This window comes from Bos taurus, chromosome 14 (assembly GCF_002263795.3).
Source record: "Bos taurus isolate L1 Dominette 01449 registration number 42190680 breed Hereford chromosome 14, ARS-UCD2.0, whole genome shotgun sequence".
Lineage (NCBI taxonomy): Eukaryota > Metazoa > Chordata > Mammalia > Artiodactyla > Bovidae > Bos > Bos taurus.
The window spans coordinates 51,270,869-51,289,496 of NC_037341.1; the positions used below are offsets into that span (position 1 = coordinate 51,270,869).

At 35.7% G+C, this 18,628-nt stretch overlaps 1 protein-coding gene and 1 pseudogene across 1 annotated transcript in view; both read left to right on the forward strand.

Annotated features, from left to right (window-relative positions):
• Nucleotides 1-18,628, forward strand: part of CSMD3 (CUB and Sushi multiple domains 3) — a 1,470,240-nt gene that overhangs the window by 465,318 nt on the left and 986,294 nt on the right. The window lies entirely within an intron of this gene.
• LOC132342237 (GTP-binding nuclear protein Ran-like) lies at nt 1,101-18,476 on the forward strand (annotated as a pseudogene).

Genomic DNA, 18,628 nt, shown 5'->3' on the forward strand with positions numbered 1-18,628 from the left:
CCATCTGTTTGACATGAAGTGATGGGACCGGATACCATGATCTTCATTTTCTGAATGTTGAGCTTTAAGCCAACTTTTTCACTCTCCACTTTCACTTTCATCAAGAGGCTTTTGAGTTCCTCTTCACTTTCTGCCATAAGGGTCGTGTCATCTGCATATCTAAGGATGTTGATATTTCTCCCTGCAATCTTGATTCCAGCTTGTGTTTCTTCCAGTACAGCACTTTTCATGATGTACTCTGCATATAAGTTAAATAAGCAGGGTGACAATATACAGCCTTGACGTACTCCTTTTCCTATTTGGAACCAGTCTGTTGTTCCATGTCCAGTTCTAACTGTTGCTTCCTGATCTGCATACAGGTTCTCAAGAGGCAGGTCAGGTGGTCTGATATTCCCATCTCTTTCAGAATTTTCCACAGTTTATTGTGACCCACACAGTCAAAGGCTTTGGCATAGTCAATGAAGCAGAAATAGATGTTTTTCTGGGACTCTCTTGCTTTTTCCATGATCCAGCAGATGTTGGCAATTTGATCTCTGGTTCCCCTGCCTTTTCTAAAACCAGCTGGAACATCAGGAAGTTCACGGTTCACGTATTGCTGAAGCCTTGCTTGGAGAATTTTGAGCATTACTTTACTAGCATGTGAGATGAGTTAAAATTGATTAAAAACAAAAATGTAAGCCTGGATTCTATAACACTTCTAGATGTTGACATAAATAGCACCCATATGTATTTGGATCTGCCATCTAGGGTAATGAAAATAAAAGCAAAAATAAACTTAAACACTTTTGCACAGCAAAGGAAAGCATAAACAAAATGAAAGACAACCTACAGAATGTGAGAAATATTTGCAAGAGATGTGACTGAAAAGAGATTAAAGTCCAAAATAAACAAATAGCTCATACAGCTCAATATTTAATAAAAAATAAATTAAAAATGAACAGAAGACCTAAATAGACATTTCTCAAAAAAAATACAGATGGCCAATAAGCACATGAAAAAATGCTCAACATCACTAATTATTAAAATAATGCAGATGAAAACTATAATATGATGACATATCACCTCATACTAGTCAGAATAGACACTGTGAAAAAGTCTAGATGATAAATGCTGAAGAATGTGTGGAGAAACGGAAACCTCCTACACTGTTTTGGGAACATATATTGGTACGACTACCACAGAGAACAGTGGGAGTTTCCTTAAAAAAATTTAAAACAGAGTCTCTACCATTTGATCCAGGAATCCCAGTCTGGGTCATAAATATGTAAAAGGCAAAACTTTAATTAAAAAAGATATTTGCACTCCAGTGTTCTTAGAGACACTATTAACAATGGCCAAGGTATGGAAGAAACCTGAATATCCATTGACATATGATGTATAAAGAAGATATGGTATCTTTTAGTTTTGTTTTCTACAATTCCAGAGTAGATTAAGAAAAAAATGCTGAGAAAAGACTAAATGAATGAATCTGAAAGTGGTTAAGTATACTGAATTAGGAAAATATGAAATAAATATTGACAGTGACCATTTGGTAAAAATATATTTAAGTCAGTTACACTGAAAAGAATAAACATTATCTCAAAAAATCTAAGAGCTAAGACAGAGAAGAAAAATAATTTGATTAAAATAAGAAAATATTCCCTACATTGTAAGTGGTTAAATAGTAAAAAAAAAAAAAAGCAAAAAGAATCATTAAGCAAAAGTATTTATTTCTAGATATTATTATTATAAAATAGATATATATATGTAAACACACTAAGATAAAACTTAATTTTCTTACATACTTAATATCTCATTTTACTGATTTATAATTTTTTTTAAATCTAAATTTCAAAGTTTTTCATTAATTTTGACTTTTATTACTTTCTTGCTATTAATGTTTGACATTGTTTTAATCTGCTTATTATTATTCATACAATTGTGCTATAGTCATCCTATTTCTTCTTTCTTTTAAAATTTTCCTTTTTATAATGGTGGCAATATATGGGGAGCCCCCTTGCCCCAGGGGTTTTTGTAGTAATTTCTTAAGCTTCTTTAAAATTTTCCAACAATTCTAAAGTTTTATATTTAAAATTACTAGAATTTTAGATAAATCAAAGAATTTGTTGGCTTATTTCACTTGCTACCTGTTAACTTACAAGAACCTGTTGCCACAAAATTCATGATTCAACTCTGAATAAGTGTCTGCTCAAATAGAATACCTTAAAATTGCCTATTCTGACAATATATTTATACTTTAAGTACTACCTTTACACACACACACACACACACATTTTCTCTTGGATGATCACTTGTTTATGCATATAGTCAGGGAAAATAATATGTATATATTCATTTATTGATTACCCACCTTTTGTCAAACACTAGTAGTGTTTAGTAAGTGAAAGTCGCTCGGTCATGTCTGACTCTTTGTAACTCCAAGGACTGTATCAGTTCAGTTCAGTTCAGTTCAGTCGCTCAGTCGTGTCCGACTCTTTGCAACCCCATGAATCACAGCACACCAGACCTCCCTGTCCATCATCAACTCCAGGAGTTCACTCAAACTCACGTCCATCGAGTCTGTGATGCAATCCAGCCATCTCATCCTCTGTCGTCCCCTTTTCCTCCTTCCCCCAATCCTTCCCAGCATCAGAGTCTTTTCCAGTGAGTCAGCTCTTCGCATGAGGTGGCCAAAGTACTGGAGTTTCAGCTTTAGCATCATTCCTTCCAAAGAACACCCAGGGCTGATCTCCTTCAGAATGGACTGGTTGGATCTCCTTGCAGTCCAAGGGACTCTCATGCGTCTTCTCCAACACCACAGTTCAAAAGCATCAATTCTTCGGCACTAAGCTTTCTTCACAGTCCAACTCTCACATCCATACATGACCACTGGAAAAACCATAGCCTTGACTAGACGGACCTTTGTTGGCAAAGTAATGTCTCTGCTTTTGAATATGCTATCTAGGTTGGCCATTCCAAACCCAGTAATTGAACCTAGGTCTCCCATGTTGCAAGTGGATTCTTTACCAGCTGAGCCACAAGGGAAGCCCAGTGTTCAGTAAAAGAGGACAAAATTTATGACCTAATGGGGAGTGGTTTATATGAATTATTTTGCATACTAAGGAGTTCAATATTTAAATAAATGTATTTTCAGCAGCAAAAGATGTAAATAAAATCCTTTGACTCAGATGTAAATAGCTACTGGTTTGAGGACCATCTGTGCAAATATGTCATATTATAGGAGAAAAATCCTAATAGACTTTGAAGGAGGGCTAAGGCTATGTTGAACCTTCTGGTCAATATTCCTGAGAGAGGCATGGGGTAGTATAAAGTGCTGATGTTTTGGAAACTGACAAACCTAGATTCAAGCCTTATTTTACTCTTAGTCATGTGTCTATGAATAGTTAAACTATTTAAGTTTTTCCTCATTTAAAAAATTGAATAGTCATAGGATTTTTCTGCTTGATTTAAATGAAAAATATTTACTGATTGTCTAAACTAGGACATGTGTCTCTAAGTTCACTATGGTACATATTCCTTGTCTTCATGATAGTAAGAGAATATCCTCCTGCTTTTTTGGCCATTACTGATAGAATAAAGTAACCAGGGGTAGTAACAGACTAGAATTTTAGAATTCCATTTTACAGCAGGGACAGTGACTTCCATTTAGACTGGATCATTACTGAAAGATCTGGATATTAGGAGAATACAAGGACTAAAGGAATCAAGAAATTATTCAGTTTTTTAAGGAATCTCCACACTGTTCTCCATAGTGGCTGTTCAGCAGATGAATGGATAAGAAAGCTGTGGTACATATACACAATGGAGTATTTCTCAGCCATTAAAAAGAATACATTTGAATCAGTTCTAATGAGGTGGATGAAACTGGAGCCTATTATACAGAGTGAAGTAAGCCAGAAGGAAAAACATAAATATAGTATACTAACGCATATATATGGAATTTAGAAAGATGGTAACAATAACCCTGTGTACGAGATAGCAAAAGAGACACTGATGTATAGAACAGTCTTATGGACTCTGTGGGAGAGGGAGAGGGTGGGAAGATTTGGGAGAATGACATTGAAACATGTAAAATATCATGTAAGAAACGAGTTGCCAGTCCAGGTTCGATGCAGGATACTGGATGCTTGGGGCTAGTGCACTGGGACGACCCAGAGGGATGGTACGGGGAGGGAGGAGGGAGGAGGGTTCAGGATGGGGAACACATGTATACCTGTGGCGGATTCATTTTGATATTTGGCAAAACTAATACAATTATGTAAAGTTTAAAAATAAAATAAAATTAGAAAAAAAAAAGAAAAAAAAAAGAAATTATTCACTTAAATATTTTTCTACAGCCTTTGTTTCCAGATAAACTCTTGGAGCAAAAGCATATAACCAAAATCAGAATTCTCTTTTCCTTTACTTACCATTTCAAAAAGAAGCAAATATTAATCTCAAATTATTAGGAAAAAAGTTCCTTTAGGAATCGTGCCTTAACATTCACTAACCCAAATTCAGGCTGTTCTCTTCCAGTAGAAATAAACAAAATGGCATTAATTCCTATATGGTATAGTATATCAACATTACAAAGCAGCGTTTTCCTTTGTCCTGACCTGTTTGAGAATTTGAGCCACCAGCTCTAATTTCTTCAGAGATAGTCCATGATTTTAAATGACCTTTGATGACAGATTCTTTTTTTATAGTACAATTTAGTCATGTACATTAAAATCAGGGATGAAGGTAGATTTTGATTTATCCTTCCATGTGGCATATGTGAATAATGTTTGTGAGGCTTGTTTTTTTCTCTGATTTATAACAGGAATGAACAAAAGTCCAAACAAAGCTAGAATCCAAAGCATGATCAGTTTAAAAAGGCTTAAAGAGAGGGAAGGATGAATTAGAAGTTTGGGATCAACAGATACATGCTACTATATATATATGTCTAAGGGGAATCAGTGGCTCAAAGGTAATGAATCCACCTGTAGTGCAAGAGGCATAGGAGATGCCGGTTCGATCCCTGGATCTGGAAGATCCCCTGGAGAGGGAAATGGCAACCCTCTCCAGTATTCTTGCTTGGAAAATCTCATGGACAGAGTAGCCTAGCGGACTATAGTCCATAGGGTCTCAAAGAGTCAGACATGATTGAACAACTAAAGACAGGAACATGTGTGTGTGTGTGTGTGTGTGTGTGTGTGTGTGTATGTATATATGTATCTATAGACAGTGTATATATGCTATTGATATATATATGTATATATATGTATGTTATAGACATATATACGTGTATATATGTTATTGATAGATAACAAGGATCTATTTTATAGCACACAGAACTGTATTCAATATTGTGTAATAAGCTGTAATGGGAAGAATCTTAAAATGAAAATGTGTGTTGTGTGTGTGTAACAGAATCACTTTGCTGTGTACCCGAAACTAACACAACATTGTAAATCAACTATACTTCAATTAATTTTTTTAAAAAGACTGAAATTAAATGCATTGGAAAGAATTCTGTTATTTTAAGTAAAATCTCCCTTTCTGATTGGTCAAAAATATATTTAATCTTATTCATGTTTTAAATAATATGTGTCATCTGTTTCTTTCCTTTTTTATTAAAGTGAAATTCTCTACCACAGCCCTTTCCTCACTCTTTACTTCATCCTCCATAACAAAATATAGGTAGGGTTTAAATCTAATAATTAAGAGTACTTTTTCCATCTAAGACGTATGCTAAAACCTTTAAAATCCTCACAAAATTCTTGAAATTTTTGTAAAACTTATGGATGAAGAACCTGAAACTTAAAATATGAATCATCCTCTCTGTCACTGAGCTAGTATATGCCAGAACTGAAATATGAAACCTGGTCTTCACCCTGATATCACATTACTGAAAGTGAGTGTCATTTCTTCCCTAATGCATTGCAAGTCTTGGATTTTCATCCCAAATACTGTGAAATAAACAGGTAAAACATAGACTTGACTATTCTACTGCTTATCATTACACAAAAGACAGAGCAAGATGATTTGCTTTTGTCTGGGATTTTGGTTTATAGACAAGAAAGAACAGAGCAAAAGTCTCCATGCTTTTCAGATTTGCACACCTATCAGGAAAAAATTGAGCATGCATGGTCAATATAAGTTTGCTTAATTGTTCATTCATTTATAAAGTATCTGTGTATGTATACAGATATTTAATATTATATAAAGTATGTGACAACATAATATATATTATAAAATATTACAATAATATATTATACAGACTCTTTGCGACCCCATGAATCGCAGCACGCCAGGCCTCCTTGTGCATCACCAGCTCCCGGAGTTCACTGAGACTCACGTCCATCGAGTCAGTGATGCTATCCAGCCATCTCATCCTCTGTCGTCCCCTTCTCCTCTTGCCCCCAATCCCTCCCAGCATCAGAGTCTTTTCCAATGAGTCAACTCTTTGCATGAGGTGGCCAAAGTACTGGAGTTTCAGCTTTAGCATCATTCCTTCCAAAGAAATCCCAGGGCTGATCTCCTTCAGAATGGACTGGTTGGATCTCCTTGCAGTCCAAGGGACTCTCAAGAGTCTTCTCCAACACCACAGTTCAAAAGCATCAATTCTTCAGTGCTCAGCCTTTTTCACAGTCCAACTCTCACATCCATACGTGACCACAGGAAAAACCATAGCCTTGACTAGATGAACCTTTGTTGACAAAGTAATGTCTCTGCTTTTGAATATGTTATCTAGGTTGGTCATAACTTTCCTTCCAAGGAGTAAGCATCTTTTAATTTCATGGCTGCAGTTACCATCTGCAGTGATTTTGGAGCCCAGAAAAATAAAGTCTGACACTGTTTCCCCATCTATTTCCCATAGCAATACTAATAAATCATATGCATTTTGCAAGTGATATAGAGACTACTGATTCTAAATTTTGTGAATTTGATTCATAATTTCAGCTATGTAATATCTTCTAAACCTTACTGGTGTCTTAGTGAAGAGTTTGAGGAAATGCATTATAGCATTCAGTTGAAAGAACAGCAGGCTATTTTTGTCCCTCATCCCATGTATGTTATTTGGATTTTAATGACATTGAACAACATTTTGATGTACTTGAAACTTAAAATAGAAATATAACTCTTTTCTAGAATAATTTTATGGTTTTATTGTTGCAAACTAGAAGTGACCTAAGAAATTGCCAACATCCTTTGGATTGTCGAAAAAGTGAGAGAGTTACAGAAAAACATCTACTTCTGTTTATTGACTAGGCCAAAGCTTTTGACTGTGTGTATCATAACAAACTGTGGGAAATTCTTAAAGAGATGAGAATACCAGACAACCTGACCTGCTTCCTGAGAAATCTGTATGCAGGACAAGAAGAAATAGAACTGGACATGGAACAACAGATTGGTTCCAAATTGGGAAAGGAGTAGGTCAAAGCTGTATATTGTCACTGTGCTTATTTAACTTATATACAGAGTACATCATAAGAAATGCTGGGCTGGATGAAGCACAAGATGGAATCGAGATTGCAGGGAGAAATATCAATAACATCAGATATGCAGGTGACACCACCCTTATGGCAGAAAGTGAAGAAGAACTAAAAAGCATCTTGATGAAAGTGAAAGAGGAGAATGAAAAAGTTGGCTTAAATCTCAACATTCAGAAATCTAAGATCATGGCATCTGGCAATGGCACCCCACTCCAGTACTCTTGCCTGGAAAATCCCATGGATGGAGGAGCCTGGTAGGCTGCAGTCCATGGGGTCGCTAAGAGTCGGACACGACTGAGCGACTTCACTTTCACTTTTCACTTTCATGCATTGGAGAAGGAAATGGCAACCCACTCCAGTATTCTTGCCTGGAGAATCCCAGGGATGGGGGAGCCTGGTGGGCTGCCGTCTATGGGGTCACACAGAGTCGGACATGACTACTGAAGTTACTTAGCAGACAGCATATTAAAAAGCAGAGACATTACTTTGCCAACAAAGGTCCATCTAGTCAAGGCTTTGGTTTTTCCAGTAGATGTGAGAGTTGGACTATAAAGAAATCTGAGTTCTGAAGAATTGATGCTTTTGAACTGTGGTGTGGGAGAAGACTCTTGAGAGTCCCTTGGACTGCAAGGAGATCCAACCAGTCCATCCTAAAGGAAATCAGTCCTGAATGTTCATTGGAAAGACTGATGCTGAAGCTCAAACTCCAATACTTTGGTCACCTGATGTGAAGAACTGACTCATTTGAAAAGACCCTGATGTTGGGAAAGACTGAAGGCAGGAGGAGAAGGGGATGACAGAGGATGAGATGGTTGGATGGCATCACTAACTCAATGAACATGAGTTTGAATATGCTCTGGGAGTTGGTGATGGACAGGGAAGCCTGGTGTACTGCAGTCCATGGGGTCACAAAGAGTTGGACATGACTGAGCAACTGAACTCAAGAAACAGCACATCCACCTACTTATTTATTGCCAAAAAATGTAGCTTGTTAAAATAAAATCTAACCAAGCCAAAGCACTGTGTTTGGTATATATTTACTGATACCTAAATAGTTTATATCTAAAGACTTTAGATTATCAATTATATGATTGTATGTTTTTTACTCATTGTGGAAGATACACCAGGAAAACAGACAGTTTACAAATAATTGTTGTATGAACACTTTATTACAATAACTTACTAAGTTGTACTATGTTAAAGAACATTCAAGTGAAACTTACAGTTGGTCTTCTCTATGGTACATAATTTTGTCTTGTCAAGCAACATTTTGTCTGTATGATAGAATAGATCCAGGGTATTTCCTAGACTTGCAGAGATAGGATGGTTTCAGTGACAGTGCTGTAATTCCTCTCTCAAAACAGAGGGGAATAAAGTCCTAATCTGTGGAGTGTTCCAGTTCCATAGTCAACCAAACTAGTAACCTGTCACTGAATATGAAGAGATGTGCAAGTTCTCACAAGCTGGACCAGGAGGCTCCAGCTCACCATTGGATAGCTGTATTTTCTTCTTTTATTAAATACCATTTACTAGTTTCATTAATGACTTAGTTTTATCCTATAGTATTATTAGTAAGAATATCATATACTTTTGAAGAGTAAGGTAGAGCTTAAATAAATTAAGAAGAAATGTGTCTTTTTAAAGAATCTCAAGTTTTGTGTACCTTGTTTATTATTACCTTATAGGTTTCTTGCTCTGTAAAACATGTTAAGTAGATCATACATTAAACAAAGTGAAACATAAAAAAACAAAACAATTTATACATACTTTTTAGCAAAATGAAAAAAGTGGGAACTTGTTGATGCATACTAGTTATATTCATAAATTTATTTTTAATTCAATCCACCTTATCAAGGGCTACTTTTAGTAATTACCTTAGCTGCTTAACAGTGTTTGAGGATGAAGAAAAAAAATATTGTCATGTAAAGCTATTGAAATGATTTAAAAATACTGATTATACTAAGCCTCTACCATTATAATTGTCATTTAAGCAGTGAATTTTAGATAACTACTTTAAATATTACAAAATATGAGTATTTGACTCTATTAATATACCATTAAAATTAATACTTCCACGATATTATATTTATTATTTTTTTTGCTTTAAAAATCTATAAACATAAATTACATCTAAAGAGAGTAGGATATCTTCACCTAAACAAATGCAGTGGAAGGATGTTGGGTTTGTAAACACATCTTTCCAGTAAATAAAGAGGTGAAAATGCTGTGACATAGGTCAATAATTTCCAGACTGATTTATTGAGCACAGCAGGTGGCTAATTATCAACCTTACAAGATGGTGTCCCTGAGCAGTGTGCTTATTTTCTAGGTCAGGGTTTTAGTTTTCAAAGGAAATCAAGTGTATACATAAGTAGTGAGTCTGACATAGATTGAGTTTCATTTTCATCACCAAATTAAATATAAATCTGATAATGCAAAAAATATATATATATACTAAATATTGAACATGCTATTTTCAGTATAAAATGTAACATATATTTTAAATCAGTAGAGTTTTCAAAAGAATATCCATGCAGTGAAGATATTCTTTGACTAAATAACTTTAGCCCCACAGCAATTAACAATATCAGTTGGATAAAAAGTAGGATGGACAGCAGAATTTGTTGTTCCATCGCTAAGTCATGTCCAACTCTTGGCGACACCATGGACTGCAACATGCCAGACTTACCTGTCCTTCACTACCTCCCAATGTTTGCTCAAGTTCATGTTCATTGAGTTGCTATGCCATCTAACCATCTCATCCTCTGCCACCTTTTCTCCTTTTGCCTTCAATCTTTCCCAGCATCAGTGTCTTTTCCAATGAATTGGGTCTTTGCATCAGGTGGCCAAAGTATTGGAGCTTCAACTTCAGCATCAGTCCTTTCCAATGAATATTCAAGGTTGATTTCCTTTAGGAAAGGAAGGCAGAATATTCTGTCCTTATTGTACAAATTGAAGGGATTTAGGAAAATCTGAATTCTAACCTCAATTAATCATTATAAGATATATGGCTTTGTTTACTTTTGTCATTACCTTTCTTTTCAGATTTATGAAAACAGTCAAAATTTTATTCAAATTATTTCCTTCTTAAAAGTTGGCCTTTAACAATATGACAATCAGAATCCACTAAATATGTAATAAAGTATACCTACTTTCATATTTATGTATGTAAACTACCTCCAAAAGAAGAAAATACTTTTGTGTAGCTTCAGATGAATTCAGTGAACACAGTTTTGCAAAACAAATTCCCAGACCACAGGTTTGGGAATAAGTGTGAATATGTATATGTATTTCTTGAAGAAATGCCAATGACTAAATAGTGAATGTTATCTGTATGAAAACAACTTGAATGCTTGGGGTGAGATTAATAAGGATAGATCACTAAAAGTATCTAAAGGCTAAGTAGGGAACAGATACCTTTAAAAGTAGGCATATAATAACTGAAAATAGTTAAAAATAGAAAGTAATGCAAAATAGTAGAACGATAATATTAAAAAGAAGCATTTTAAAACAAATTGTTTAATAGGTGTTTTTAATTACTTTTCAACTTTAAATAAATGGAATGGTAAGGAACTATGTTTCATCAACTACATATATATACATATATATGTATATATATGTGTGTGTGTGTGTGTATATATATATATATATATATATATAGTTAATTACAGTTGCAATTGTTAGATATCTGCCTAAAGAGAGAATTCTTGGGTTTATATCAGATTTATGGATGAGTGTACATCTACATATCTTAAGATAAAGTATTTAAAATTTTGTTGATACTTTTACAGTGTGTTTGATACCCCACTAACTTTTCATTAACTATTTGTGTGTCCCAATTATACTAAGTAAATGTGCTTATCAAATATCAAGAATACATGAAAACTAAACCAGTTGTTCAAAAAAGCAGGAGTTCCAGAAAAACATTTATTTCTGCTTTATTGACTATGCTGAAGCCTTTGACTGTGTGGATCACAATAAACTGTGGAAAATTCTGAAAGAGATGGGCATACCAGACCCCCTGATGTGCCTCTTGAGAAACCTGTATGAAGGTCAGGAAGCAACAGTTAGAAATGGACATGGCACAACAGACTGGTTTCAAATAGGAAAAGGAGTACATCAAGGCTGTATATTGTCATCCTCCTTATTTAACTTATATGTAGAGTATGTAATGAGAAATGCTGGGCTGGAAGAAGCAAAAGCTGGAATCAAGATTGCAGGGAGAAATATCAATATCCTCAGATAGGCAGATAACACGACCCTTATGGCAGAAAGTAAAGAGAAACTAAAGAGCCTCTTGATGAAAGTGAAAGAGGAGAGTGAAAAAGTTGGCTTAAATCTCAACATTCAGAAAACGAAGATCATGGCATCCGGTTCCATCACTTCATGGCAAATAATGGGGAAACAGTGGAAATAGTGGCTGACTTTATTTATTTATTTTTTTGACTCCAAAATCACTGCAGATGGTGACTGCAGCCATGAAATTAAACGATGCTTACTCCTTGGAAGGAAAATTATGACCAACCTAGACTGCATATTAAAAAGCAGAGACATTACTTTGCCAACAAAGTTCTGTCTAGTCAAGGCTATGGTTTTTTCAGTGGTCATGTATGGATGTGAGAGTTGGGCGATAAAGAAAGCTGAGCACCGAAGAATTGATGCTTTTGAACTGTGGTATTGGAGAAGACTCTTTGAGAGTCCCTTGGACTGCAAGGAGATCCAACCTGTCCATCCTAAGAGAAATCAGTCCTGGGTGTTCATTGGAAGGACTGATGTTAAAGTTGAAACTCTAGTATTTTGGCCACCTGATCGGAAGAGCTGACTCATTTAAAAAGACCTTGCTGTTGGGAAAGATTGAAGGCAGGGGAAGGGGACGACAGAGGATGAGATGGTTGGATGGCATCACCGACTCAATGGACATGAGTTTAGGTAAACACCATTTGGTGATGGACAGGGACGCCTGGCGTGCTGCGACTCATGGGGTCACAAAGAGTCAGACACAACTGAGCGACTGAACTGAACTGAACTGAAACCAGTTGTTTAAAATTAAATTTTGAGAAAAGTCCGTTTGAAATGTATGAACAGTTAATTCCATCTGTTTCTTTCCCATCAATTCCAAACTATAGGAAACTATCAGTTTGTTTGTTTCCTGTCTCTGCCTCATATTTCCTTTCCTCCTTAATTCCTAGAACCTCACCTAGGACTTAATTCTCAAACTGACAAATTTGCTCTGCATTGTGATTCAAACAGTTCTGTTGGATGACTAGTATCCATGTGGGTGATGGTCCCTCCAACACTCTAGTACAGTCTATTTGACACTGAAGTTCATCCTGTACATAAAGCTGATGCAGAAACCCCTGAAGTAATAAAGATGTTTCAGGGAGGGAGTACCTTCCAAAATATAAGAATAGCTTGCACAGGATTCCAAACAATAGACACCAGGGAAATGTAAGAGAACTGAGGAGAAGCAGTCCTAGAGATGAAAAGAAGTAACAGTTATGGACTCATGGACGAGAAGAGAAGGAGGTATTTGAGTTCCAGGGGGGCAACTGCACATTTTTTGCATTATCATTTGGTACAATCTCTTTTTCTTCCTTGTTCATTTTTTAAAAACAAATATAATGATATTTCTTTATAATATATGGTACTTCTTATGAAGTATATGATTACTGTAGTTTAAAAGCAAAGATTTTAGTACGCACAAATAAATAGTAGAAGTATCACAATTTTTTCTGTGGTTAATTCTATTTTGTAACCAATTAAGTAAGCTCAGGTTTATGGTATTTCTGTTAAGGATCTGAAGCTCTGAGTCTCACATAAACCTTGGCAAGAAAACAAGGCCCTGTAGTCTTTATAACCTACTGCTAGGTTAATTACCCTTAATTAACTTGTATATCTTATTAAAAGCAAAAAAGTGTTACACTTCACTCTATCTTCTGCTGAGTCCCTAGCTGCTTCCCAGATATGTCTTCTGCTTTCCTCTGCAGTTCAAATAGAAAATTCCTGTTTCTGTTTTCAATGTAAATGTTGCCAATAGAAACCTGGAAGCAAAGGTGATACCCCGGATCTAAATCCGTTTCTCTCTTTGTTCTCTGTATGTCAGACCTTTTAAAGAATAACTGATGTTTCCAAAGTGATTCATGGTTCAAAAATTCAAGTTAGTTAGCATGTAATATCACATCTTCCATACATCTACTATCTCAGGTTCTTTTCACATTTCAGCCAGTAGCCACTTTTAAAATTTAATAAGAGACAAAGGGATTTCAAACACAATTTTCAGTAGTAGTTTTCTTTCAGTCAATTAGTAGTTAGCAAAAATAGCAGCAGGGAAAATTGTGTCTAATTTATATATTTATTGTCTTGTAACAAAAGCAGTATCTATAAAGTAGGAGGGGAAATGGGTAGACTGATGATTATGGATGTAGGATGCAATAATTGAAGGATAGCTATTATCAGGGCATGATGATCAGACAGTTCTATATGGTGCCAAATCAGAAACAAATCTTTCCATTTGCCAAGTGTTAGATTTATGTCTCAAAACACAAATCTGATATATTTTGTTTCATGCAGTGATGGGAATGAAAATGTAGGGTTATAACCACAAATTAGATAGAATCTGACACAAAATAAAATTATCTAGTTTGCTTTGAGTTACCTAGAGAGATGAACCTTCGTGCTTTTACTGTTAATTTCTAAACTATTTAAATTTTTTAACCATTATGAATGTCCCTGGGGAGTCATAAGTAGACTCTGTGCTATGTATTATAAAGCATTAATGTTGCATTATGCAATTTCTTGAATAAATTTGCTAATTTCCAGTTGATTACAACTCTCCTTACCTTTTGCTATGGTAGCTATAATGTAATTTGTTAGGTATTATTTGAGAATGCCTCTAAATCATTTATGGAAGTCTATATTATCTCCAGTGTGCTTTAATTTAAAAAAAAAAACAAAACCTCTATTTCATTGTGTAGAATTTTTTTGTACATAGCATTAAATTTTTAAATTGAAAACCAACCATAGAGAAAAAGTGTAATTTTTGGCTTATTCAGTATTTTCAAATAAGTGAACCCATAAGAAGACACTGGATTGTAGGTATCACTAGGGAAGCTACTTCTTTACATTTATAAAATCAGTTTAATTAAAGTAGAAATAGTACCGAAGGGAACATTTGACCATAAAATTGTAATATAAATATGTCAATGTTATTTTTTAATCAACTCAGCATGTTTAAGCATATCATTTTAATTATGCATGTTTTTAGCATTGATATTTGAATGGAAACAACTGAATTTACATATTCTAGATCATATGTCAGTATTAGACAAACTGGACTTAACTAGACAGCTTTATTTCCAATATTTCTCTCTGTTACTCTGGATTAGAAGTTGTTTTTTTTTCCTTGTTGGTTTGAAAGAAAAAGCACTCAAAGACAGACATCTAAGAGATTCGCCTAGAACCAGCAAGAGAACTTGCATGACCGAGAATAAACCTTGGCTATTTAAAGCCCTTGAAACAGTAAAGTTATTTGTTACTAGTCTAGTCTATCGGAGAAGGCAATGGCACCCCTCTCCAGTACTCTTGCCTGGAAAATCCCATGGACGGAGGAGCCTGGTAGGCTGCAGTCCATGGGGTTGCTAGGAGTCAGACACGACTGAGCGACTTCACTTTCACTTTCATGCATTGGAGAAGGAAATGGCAACCCACTCCAGTATTCTTGCCTGGAGAATCCCACGGACAGGGGAGCCTGGTGGGCTGCTGTCTATGGGGTCACACAGAGTCGGACACGACTGAAGCAACTTAGCAGTCTAGTCTATTCATATAATATAATGCTTGAATTTTATTTAGAGTATAGCTGTTTCATTAAATTTTTAACTGGAAATATTTAAAGCTCATGCCATATACTAATGGAATACAGAATATCTGGTGTTCTAAACTAGCTAATATTTCAGAGGAAATTAGTTTACTGATTAAAAATAATAAAAACAAAGAAATTAGATCATTATTTTCAAGTATTCCTGATAAAATATGATGAAATTTATTTCAGAGAAGCTTGTGTACCTAATTATATGAATTTTCAATGGAATTTTAGTATTTTAACCACAGTATTTCCATATCAATAAAACTGTTTATTTTTGTGACACTGGGTTCAGTTTGAAGAAATCACTATCAAATTATTAAAATATTCTACTTAATAGGTAAAAAAAGCTCAGTTTGTTTAGTGATTCCATAATAGGAAAAACAATATGAGGAAATTTTATTAAGTTTTTGCTTACGATGTGTTAACAAAATGTGTATTACTATTTAGTTCATTACTTCAGCTATCAACCAAAAAGAGCACTGTTTTATATTTTTTTAATTTCATATCCTACATACTCAGCCTTGAAGTACTTAATTCTATTCACTCCTCTACATTTAAAAGTAGTGGTTGTTTTGAAGTAGTTATTATATATGTAAGTAGGAGGATACAATTTTAAAAACTTTCATTTTAGTTATGGAACTTTGAATTCTTGGTTGTCTTCATGTGTAGATATTTTCTTTCATCTTTATTAATATTACTTATAACTGAAAATTCTCATATGGCTATTTAAATGAAATTATTCCTTGATAAATTCATTGTGTCTTTTCTAATTTATGATTTGAGTAATAATACATGATGATTATATGACCCAAATTCAAGTTCTTAATATTATTAAGCTAAATATTTATGAGTTGTTATAAATCCATCATCTAGTAACTTTTAGATTAGAGACAATCTAACTTTGTTGTCACAGATTGCCTGGTGAATATACATTTTTTTTGAGTGAAATAAAAAACCTAAATTTTCTTTTTAAAGTATAAATTAATGTTAAAGTTTCTATTCAGTTCATTGTTAAGAAAATTGTTTAAATTGGATTCTATACTACTATGCAGTTCTAAGATCAATGATAAAGATAGACAAGCTCTCTGCTTGCTTGGATCTGATGTTCTAAAGGAAGGGCTTCTGAAATTACTATATTAGTAAATAAAGGAAACAGCTTCAAAAGCAGAAAAAATGTAAATATTAAAGTAGCATAATGTGCTAGAGTGGGAAGGGTGTGTTACGGTCAACCAACTACAGTTATGTGCGTGCCTGTATGCTCAGTCATGTCCCACTCTTTGTGACCCCTTGGATGGTATCCCAGCAGGCTCCTCTGTCCATGGCATTCTCTAGGCAAGAATACTGGAGTGGGTTGCCTTTTCCTACTCCAGGGGATCTTCCGAGTCTCCTGTGTTTCCTGCATTGGCAGACAGATTCTTTACTACTGCGCCACCTGGGAAGCCCAGTATAGTTATATTTGAGGACTGAATTCTTGATTGAATAATGAAGATGAGGCTAACTAACCAGAGGACCACCTGGGGAAATGGCATTCAAGCTCAGCGAATGTTAAGTGCAAAGGCCATGTGATGGCAAATAATTTCCCATGTTTAAGGGAAAAGAAACAGTGAGACTAAAGTATGGTGAAGGTAAAGTTGCTTTGTATGAGATGAGTGAGAAGGGTGGATGAAGACCAGAATTTCTAGGCCTTCTGAGGACTGAGTAAGGAGTCAAAATTTAATTCAAGGTTAATGAAAAGTAAAGCTTGGTAGTGACATGTCAGTTGGAAAAAGAATGCTTTGGCTACTGGATAAGAAGCAGTTTGTAAGAATGCTTGGTAGAATCAAAAAAAGGGACTACTGCATCGTCTGTGTGAGAACATAGGCACCTGTCTGTTATCATAAGAGCAGAAATTTTAAAAAATGAACAAATTTAGGATGGATTTTAGAGGCAGAAGAAGATTTGCAAATTCATTGGGATTCTAGGAGTGAGGAGAATAAAGAATTAAAAGATGACACTTAAATGTTTGACAGACTCATGAGTGATGGTGCCATTTGATGTGACGTATTGAGGAATAGGGGTTTCCTGATGGTGGCTCAGTGGTAGAGAATCTACCTGTGATTCAGGAGAGGCAAGAGACTCAGAAGATCCCCTGGAGAAGGAAATGGCAAACTACTCCAGTATTCTTGCCTGAGAAATTCTATAGACAAAGGATCCTGGCAGGCTACAGTCCCTGGGGTTGCAAAGAGTTGGACACGACTGAAGTGACTGAGCATGCACATACACACTTAAGAATAGAGGAAAGACATACTTGTGAAGAGGACATTAAAAATTCTGATATGGAGAGGGGTTGGGGTGGGGGTGTTGGGGCGGCTGCAGTGGGCAGCAGTCTTGAGGAGACGATTTCTCAGGTCCTCTGGCAGACCTCCTCCCCTCCCCAGCTGCAGAGGCCCTTAGGGTACTGGGACCTGGCCTGTGGAACATCAAGAGATTACTGCCCACGGAGAACTCCAAGTTCTGTTCAAACTTGTATTGGTTGGTGCTGGTGATACTGAAAGAATACATTCGTGCAAGGTCATCTGACTGGTGAATTTGAGAAGTAAATTGTTGAGGTCCATCTCCTTGTGCTCCATACCAACAGAGGACCAATTAAGTTCAATGTATGGGATACAGCTGGTCAGGAGAAATTTGGTGAACTGAGAGTTGGCTATTATATCCAAGCTCAGTGTGCCATTATTATGCTTGATGTAACATCGAGTTACGTACAAGAATATGCCTAACTGGCACAGACATCTGATAGGACTGTGTGAGAACATCCCCATTGTGTTGTGTGGCAATGAAGTGGATATTAAGGACCAAAAGATTAAGGCAAAGTCAAGTTGTCTTCCACAGAAAGAAGAATCTTCAGTACTATGACATTTCTGCCAAAAGTAACTAAAACTTTGAAAAGCCCTTCCTCTGTCTTGCTAGAAAACTGATCAGAGACCCTAACTTGGAATTTCTTGCCATGCCTACTCTCATCCCACCAGAGGTGGTCAGAGACCCAGCCTTGGCAGTGGCTATACAAGCACAATTTAGAGGTTGCTCAGACAGATGCTTTACTGTGAGAAAGTGAAGCTGGGGCCCAACATCCGAAGTCTAATTTTATAGGCAACTTTCCTGTGATATCAGTGGTGCCGTGTGTTTGCCATTTTATTATATAGGGAAACAGAACATGTGCTTCATCTTTGGACGCTGAAGAAAATGGACAGGCTTTGGAGTGAATATGGAAGTTACAAAACTATCTTCATTGTTTGGACCTGCATATTTAGGTGTTTCGAAACACAGCTGTTTC